We start from the raw sequence: 7,078 nt of genomic DNA on the forward strand, positions 1-7,078 counted from the left end.
GTGCGCACGCACCCCCATGCTTTCACCCCCTACACTTCTTTTTTTCTCTTCTCTCTATTTCTCCTATTCTTTTCTCTTCTACTCTCTTCTTTCCCTCCTTCAACCACCACCCCCAGTATACTTCACTACCCACGACACTCACCTTTAGTTAGTTGGTTAATTTGTAGTTAGTTAGTTGTTATTTGCTTAGTTAGTTTAATTTTCTATTTTGATGCTAAGTATTTGATAATTGAGTTAATTTGTTTGAGATATTGCTACTAAATTATTATTGTTGTTACTAGTTATTGAGGATGTAAATTGTTGCTTGGTGTTGAGTTCTTCATGATTAATTTTGCACATACTAAGTACTTATGACATTGCCTTTGAGAATGCTTGTTAGATTTCTAAACTGCATGTTTGGCCACCATGTGATTTGATTTCATTATCTATAGTTAGGTAATTTGTTCCTAGTTGATGCATTTTTTTGTTAGGTGATGCTTGTTATGATTGACTTCTTTTATTTAAGTCACCTATTTGATGCATTAACATTGAGAATTGTGAAATTGGATCATAAGCTTTCCTAATGAAACTTTTTTAGCTTTTTAAGCTTTGTGGACTATGCTTGTCATGTTTTTCACTTCATGTCAATTAGGTGTCGCTTCATTATCCAATTCACAATTCTTTGATTCTTGCTTGAATACTTTCATGCTTCTTTATTACCTGTTTGTTAATCTTAGCATACAAGTTTATTTAAAGTATTTCAAGCACACTAGGATAAGTGAATTGCATGTTATTTTGCATACTTGAGACCTAGTTATCCATGCTAGTATGTGTGTGTTCTAAATCGTGCACAACTTATAATTCACATACTTGTTTTCTCCATGTCACAAACTTATTCACTCACCTCATTCTAGTGAATACCACCTCATTCGAATGCTCTTTGCTTCCTTGTTTTTGTATTCGCTCATCTTACTATCTTATTGTCTATCTTCCATGCATGAGTCACCGTAAGCAACAAGGAAAGCGGGAGAAAGAGCGCGCAGCAGCCGATTGATCCACCAGCTGAAGGTGGCAATCCGAAGTCACTACCCCTCGTCCCTCACCTTTAGTGGTACCGCGGACGGTGCAAATCCTTAAGTGTGGGGAGGTCGTCTCTGATCGACAATCTTGGGTGACATACTCTAATCCTAAAACTTTCATCTTCCTTTTTTTTTTTTGAATTCTTAGTTGCATTTTCTCTTCTTAGTTTATATATATTTTAGAGCTTTAATTACATTCTCTCTTAGTTTATTGCATGTCTTAGCATATATAATAAGATTAGTTAATTTAATAAAATTTTACAAGAAAAACATTCTCGATAGGGCATTGGTATCCTAATTGATTTGAGTTAGTACTTTTGATTGAAACTTGCTTGAAATATATTGTGGAGCATATTTTTGAGTTATGAACACACAACCTTGTGAGTTTTTGAGCCTCATTCAGTGGTTACACATTTTAACCACTGATTTTGTTTATTGTGTGTTATTCTCTTTTTAAATTTGCAATCTTTGATTTGTTTAATTCTTTATGTCCATTGTTTGATGTATTCATGCATTTATGTGATTGAGGCCTGATGACATGTCATCATGTCATGTTTTTCTATGCTTTTTCATACAAGAAATTGATAATTGGTGCTTAAATATTGCATTCTTTTATGCTTAAATGGTATATTTCTTTGATCTTTTGATTTGATAAACTTTGTAGGAAATAATAGAAGAAGAAGCAATAAAAGCACCAAAAAGAAGAATCATACTCCCATGGTGGCAAGAGAGTTGGAAACAAACTCAAAGAGGCTTCTGAGTTAAGCAAAGAGGATTTGCAACCCTGACCTCTTCACCTTCCAACAAAAATAACTTGAGCTACAAAACTCCAAATGAGGTGGTTTTAGTGGCATTGGAAAGTAGACATCCAGAGCTTTCCAAGCATATACGGCACTGCATGGTGCACACCAAATCTGAGGGAGAAAACATGCCCCGAAAGTGCATACATGAACATGGTATCAACCTGCAGTAAGGCCAGCTGACCTCTTCACCTTCCAAGGAGGATAACTTGAGCTGTAGAGCTTGGAATGATGTGCTCTCAATTGCATTCAAAATTAGACATCCAGAGCTTTCCAACGATATATAGTAGTATGGGGGTGAATCTCAAGGATGGGCCTCAGAAGCTGGCGCAAAGTTTGGCCTCCAAACAGCGCCCATAGTGCTACGTTTTGTTAGTAAACGCAATGCTCCTTCTATGAGTGCTACGCTTTGAGTGCCAAGGGCTTCAAATAGCACGACCATGCCTTCTTCAAAGGACTATAACTTGAGCTACAGATGTCCAATTGATGCGCTTCTAGTTGCGTTAGAAAGCTGACATTCAGAGCTTTCCAACGATATATAGCAATTGATATTTGAAAAAAAATTGATGCACAAGTGATATGCATCTTTAAGGACCAAAAACCACACTTAATAGCCAAGTAAAGGGAGCACCAAGGATCGAAGAGGGAACCAAGGGAAGCTAAGTGTAGCGCTACGTTCTCTTCACTCACTGAGCGCTACACATGATGAGGAAATTGGCAAAAGGGGACAGCCAGTGCTCGAAAGTGGAAACCAACACACAAGGCATGTAGCACTACGTTAACTCTCTCAACGTTTTCGTGGCCTTCATGCAAGGAAAGCAAGGACAACACTCACAAAATAGAGCAACCAAGGATCAAAGAGGGGAACCAAGGCATCATGCGTAGCGCTACGTTACTTCTTTTAACTTTTTCGTGATTCCAAGCTTGGGGAGGAAGCTTGTGCTGGCCATACACTAAAGAGCGCTCAACCAAACCAACGTAGCGCTCAACCAAAGGACCAAGAGGCAGCATTGGGTGAGTGAACGCTACGTTCACTAATGTAACGCTACAAGCCAAATTGCAAGCACACAAGGAAGGCACATACACAAGGCATGTGGAGCGCTACGTTCACAATCCTAACTGAGCGCTCCACTGGAAGCATGCCCCAACCCATTTTTAAACAAATGCCTCCTGACCCAAGCTTCACTTTAACACATCCTGACCCATGCAACCAAGCCATCCGGATCCACTCTTCTTCAAATCCAAAGCAAGCAGAGCCCATTAACATCACTCAAAGGCACAAGAGATAGTTAGAATAGGAATTTCATTTAATTGTAATTTCTTTTTAATTTCATTTTAATTTTGTAGAAGCCTATATAAAGGCATCTGTTCCATTTTAAAAAAAGGGAGGCTGGCTCTGCTAGAGAGCATTAGGAGTAGGGTAGAATAGAAAGCTTTCTTTGAAACACTTTTAATTTTCTGCACTCTTTACATTTCAAAAATTAATTCAGCTTTATGCAAATTTCCTTTCCTGAAATTCTGTTCTTCTGCACTTTCACAATTTCATTTCCTTTGAGCTTGATTTACTCTTCTACATTCTGCAACTTTACATTTGAAATTGTTGAGATCCAAATTTACTTTTCCTACAAATCTGTAATTCTGTTCTTTTACAATTTCACTGAGCTTGATTTATATTTCCTGCACAATTTAATTCCCCTGCAATTGCTCTAAGCTTTGATCTACTGCTTCCTTTACTTTCCAGCACCCAGCCCCCTTTACATTTTACTGCAATTTACTTTTCTTGCTCTTTAAGCTTCTGTCCAATCTATATCCTGCTGATTTACATTTACTGCAAGTTTACGTTCTTTGCTCTTTAACTTTCCTGCCCATTTACATTCTGTCTTTTACAATTCTCAGCAATTTACTTTCTGTTGCTTCACATTTCACTTAATTCACCAATGTTAGCTTGACTAAACTAATCACCCACTAAAGTTGCTTGATCCATCAATTCCTGTGGGATCGACCTCACTCTAAGTGAGTTTTACTACTTGATGCGACCCGGTACACTTACCGGTGAGTTTTTGTGTGGAATCCGATTTCCACCCATCAAGGCAATCTTTTCATTAAGCTCACTTATCCCAAATAGCCTACCCCTTTTATCTTCCTTTGTTAACCAACTTTGAGCCTATTTCAATCCTTTTTTGTTCTTAAAGTTAGCACATTACTAGCCTTAAAGTGAAAAACAAATAAATGTCCTTCATTTGGATCTCTGATTAGCTTAGGCTAGTGAGAGTGTGTATCATTTAAGTGTGGGGAAGTTTGGGAACTTTGGTTGAGGTAAAAGTGGATTTTTGTACTCTTGATTGAAAATCTTGGGAATTGGGTACATGCTCATGCATCAAATATTTAAACCATATGCATTGTCACTTTTGTATATATATTTTAGTTTGAAAAAAAAAGAAAAGAAAAATTATAGAAAGGGGACAAAATGCCCCAAAGTTTGAGAAAGAAAAATGTATATGAGTTGTGACTAAAAAGAAAATGCATGAGTGTGTAAGAAAAGTGAGAATGGGTAGTTAGGTTTGCTTTGAGTTGTATAAGTAGTTATGTAGATTTGGTGAGAGCTTAGGCTAATCAAAGATGAAAATATTAAGCTCACTTGACCACACATATAACCTTACCTCTACCCTAACCCCATTACAACCATGGAAAAGCCTCATGATATTTGTATGTATACATTGAATAAGTGTTGATTGTTAGATGAAAGACAAATTTTAGAAAGTATGATTAAAAGAGAAACGAGTGAATTAACCCTATACACTTTGGTGATTAGAGTGGATACACATCCGGTGAGGGTTCAATTGCTCAATTACATATTTTCACCTATGCTTAAATGCTTATCTTGCAAGTTGCTAATTCTTTTCAATAACTCTAATCAAATATGGATTTGACATGGTTGAGATTGCTTTAGCCCTTATGTTAGCATGAGGACATGCTATTGTTTAAGTGTGGGGATGTGATGAATCCACCTTTCATGGTATTTATTTGCTCTGTTTGGGTGGATTTCATCAACTTTTCTTGCACTTATTCATTGAAATAGCATAGTTTCATGATTTCTTCCTAAATTGTGCGTAAAAGTGAAAACATGCTTTTTAGGCCATATAATTGCTAAATTTTATCCACTTTAATTCAATATGATGCCTTGATGTGTTTGCTAAGTGATTTCAGGTTTTCATGGCAAGTAGGGGTTGAAGAAGTGAGAAAAAGAGCATGCAAAAGGGAAGAAACCGTGAAGAAATGGAGTTTGGGTGTTCCAGCACCCGTGCGTACGCACAAGTGTGCGTGCATAGGCACAACGAAGATTTACGAGTGACGCGTACGCGTGACCAACGCGTACGTGTGGGACTGAATTTTGCGCAGTGATGCGTACGCATGACTCGAGTTACATCAGCTCATTAATTGCAAATCGCTGGGGGCAAATTCTGGGCCTCCAAAACCCAGTCCAACTCATTTCTGAAGCTATTTCAATCCCAATTCAAGTGGAAACAAGGGGGGCAATTAGGGTTAGATTTTATCATGTTTTAGTGTATTTCTCTAGAGAGAGAAGCTCCGCCTCTCACTAGAATTAGAGTTCTTTAGTTTAATTTCTTGTAATATCTACTTTTAATTCTTGTCTCTATTTATTTTCCTTGTCATTTATTGTTATTGCTTCTTTGCTCTTCTTCATTTCTCTTGTTATTTCCTTTATTTTGTCATTTTTATGTTTATGAACACTCTTGTCATTTTGATTTTTAATTAATGCAAATTTATGTTTTATGTTCATTTATTGCTTTCTTTAGTTGTTATTGTTATTTTCTTGCTTTGGTAGCTTTAGAATTTATTTTAATATATTTTAATATTATTTTATTTTCATGCACACCAAATGTTTGATGAAATGCTTGACTTAGTTTTTACATAGTTTTTCTTCACTCTTGGCTTGAAATTGATGACTTTGGTGATCCTTGAGTCATTGATGTCCATTCCTGTTTAATATATTAGAGTATTTAGTTGATTTGGTCTCCCTTGACTCTATGTGACCCTTAGTGTTGACATAGGACTTAGGGATTGAAATTAACTATGCCTATTTAACTTATCTTCGATGTAAGGTTGACTAAGTAGGATTAACTCTTCATAATCATGATATGTTTGTGGTCAATGGCTATGATAGGTAACCCTAGCTCTCAATTGCTTGCCAAGAGGTTTTCTTGCATTTTAAGTTTCCGTTCCTTGCTTTGACCTTTATTGCTTTGACTTTTAATTCCTTGCATGTTTATTTAATTGCTTTGATGTTTAATTTCTTGCATGTTTAATTTTCACACTTTTGGTTGAGAAATTGGGTGATTGGGTGGAATTGAGTTGTGGATGTCCATTCCATATTGTGTGAGAATGGTTAATTGGTTTGGTTTCCGTTGACGCTAGTCTTTCACTAAGTAATTAGTGAGTTGACTAGGACTTATAGATTGAGATCAATTACGCCTTTTGATTAATTCTCAAGGAAGATTGACTGATTTGGATTGATTCGACACAATTGCCATGTTTGTGGTTCATAACTAGGATAGGAATCCTAAATTACCCACTTCATGCCAAGAGTTGCCATTTACATTCCTTGCATGCTCATTTACTTTCTTGCTATTTACATTTCTTGCTCTCTTGCTTTCCAAATTCCCCATGCTCTCCCATAGCCAATGATTATACACTTAATTGCAACTCCTAGGGAAGAACGATCCAGGAGCTTAATACTCTCGGTTAATATATTTGTTTTGTATTATGATAACATTTGATTGATGGTCAATTTGTTGCGTTAGGACTATACTTACAATGCCAATTCCATTTTTGATAATCGAATTCCCAACCCAAAGCCAATTGACCATTTGTCACGCGCCACCTACTGGGCGTGGCACGCCAGTATTAAATTCCAGAGAGGAAGATGAAGTGCATACAATGGGCGTGGCACGCCAGATCTTGGACGTGCCACGCCAGTTCAAAAGTCCAGAGAAGAGGAGCAAAAGGGAAGAGCCTCGGCGTGCCACTTGAGCTCGAAGGCGTGGCATGCCAGGCTAACCAAGTTAAGAGAAGACCATGGGAGTCCCACTTGGGTTCGAAGGCGTGGCACGCCAGGGATGATAATGCATGGGGCGTGCCACTTGAGGAGCTGGGCGTGGCGCGCCAAGCCAAAATTAGTTGCTCGGCGTGGCATGCCAC

The sequence above is a fragment of the Arachis hypogaea genome, chromosome 18, assembly GCF_003086295.3.
Source record: "Arachis hypogaea cultivar Tifrunner chromosome 18, arahy.Tifrunner.gnm2.J5K5, whole genome shotgun sequence".
Lineage (NCBI taxonomy): Eukaryota > Viridiplantae > Streptophyta > Magnoliopsida > Fabales > Fabaceae > Arachis > Arachis hypogaea.